This window comes from Octopus bimaculoides, chromosome 4 (genome assembly GCF_001194135.2).
Source record: "Octopus bimaculoides isolate UCB-OBI-ISO-001 chromosome 4, ASM119413v2, whole genome shotgun sequence".
Lineage (NCBI taxonomy): Eukaryota > Metazoa > Mollusca > Cephalopoda > Octopoda > Octopodidae > Octopus > Octopus bimaculoides.
The window spans coordinates 100,451,667-100,453,830 of record NC_068984.1 but is presented as its reverse complement, the minus strand read 5'-3'; the positions used below and the strand labels follow the sequence as shown (position 1 = coordinate 100,453,830).

Here is a 2,164-nt window from a genome sequence, read left to right as displayed (position 1 = left end):
CATATGATTGTGTATAGAAGAATTACTCAAAGAAATTCCAACTTCATCTGATTTTCACGTTTTATTTACAATCTTATAATTATATAAGATAATACAATATAATGAAATGATAGAAAATTAAATTTCCATTCTAACTGAACTAGTACTTTCATGCATTAAACTATGCAATCTTCAGGTTAATGTAGTAGTTGTGACAGTTATGTTATACAATTTACTCACAATTCATTATAGGTTATAAACAAACATATAACAGAAAGATATGTATACCTGAAAAAGAATTATTGTAAATAATGTGTAAGGAATATATATGTGTGTGTGTGTGTGTGTGTGTGTGTGTGTGTGTAAATATGTATATATAAATATAGATATAGATATAGACAGACAGACAAACAGACAGGCAGACAGACAGACAGACAGACAGACAGACAGACAGACAGACAGACAGACAGATAGATATGAATATGTATATGTCTATATAAATACACACATATGCATACATAAGTATGCACACACACATACATATACACACACATACATATACACACGCATACATATACACACACATATATGTATATGTGATGGGCTTCCATGCAGTTTCCCAATTTCAGTTGGAAGATATTGGTTGGCCTGAAGAAACTTGCCTTAGGCCCCATACAGTAATACTGAATCTAAGACCATCTGGTTGCAAAGTAAACTACTGTGTTTATTGACTATATAGTTTTGTCGGTAGTGTCTAGATAAATATTGGCCAAACAATGTTTATTTTTCATTGTTGTGTGTATATAAGTATCAATTGTAAAATAAATATCTTTCATGTATATCCACACTTATTTTTTTATTTTTGGAATGTGAAAAGAAATAAATTGAACAGTGCTGAGTGCAACATGTCCAGGCTGACACACTGTGCTCCATATTATTTCTCAATGCATGTTAGAGTTTGCTGTATGTATCATCATTGTTGTCATCATCATTGTCATCATTACCATCATCGGTTTCGTCGTCATCATCATCATCGTCATCATCATCATCATTCTAATATCCACTTTTCCATGCTTGCATGGTTGAGGCAGATTTTCTACAGTTGGATGCCCTTCCTGCAGCCAACCTTCACTTGTTTCCAAGTAAGGTAGTATTTTCTCATGGCCAGACAGGTTTTCACAAAAGATTGGAAACAGAGGACACTGCATGCATTGCAGGGACCCTCATTTACAATTATTATATAATGTCAAACCAATGGAACAGTGACACACACACACACACACACATACATACACGTACGCATGCACAAACATGCACACACATGCACACACACACACACACAGAGTCTCACACACACATGCATACACGTACGCATGCACAAACATGCACACACATGCACACACACATGCACACACATATACACACACATATACACATACACACACATATACACATACACACACATATACACACACAATGCACACACATACACACACACGTACACACACACATGCACACACATGCACAAACATACTCTCTCACACACACATCACATGCATATATCTTTTATCTATCACATGTTTAAGTCATTAGACTGTGGCTATGTTGGGGCACCACTTCGCTAAAACTGCTACAAGAACCACAATCACAACCACCAGCACTACCACCACAATCACAATCACAATAGCCACAACCACCACCCAACAACCACCACCAGAGCACCACTACCACAACAACCACCATCACAGCCACCACCATAGTAACCTCCACAATAGTCACACCAGCCACAACCACTTCCACTAAAACCACCGCCACAACAACAATGAGAAGTCAACAGCTGCAGTCAACAGTCTGTGTCTAACAGGGCTTGATATTTCTGTCAATTAGTATAATGATATATATATACCTGTTGTGGTGGTGGTGGTGGCAGCAGCAGTATTGGTGGTGATGATGGTGATGGTGGTGGTTGATGGTGACAGTGTTACTCTTGGTGGTAATGGCAGTGGTGGTGTTGGTAGTGGTTTGCAGTGAAGTGGAGATAGTGGTGGCGGTGGTGGTAGTGATATTTTAACATTCTTTTTTGTTAAAAAATGTGTAAATGTTCTAATGTATGCCTGTTTCGACAATATGATAGTGGTGGCAGCAGCATGGTGGTGGCAGGAGCGTGGTGACGGCAGCAGCATGG

General features: G+C 38.2%; 1 long non-coding RNA gene across 1 annotated transcript in view; it reads right to left on the bottom strand.

Annotated features, from left to right (window-relative positions):
* Positions 1-2,164, bottom strand: part of LOC106875230 (uncharacterized) — a 49,889-nt gene that overhangs the window by 37,134 nt on the left and 10,591 nt on the right. The window lies entirely within an intron of this gene.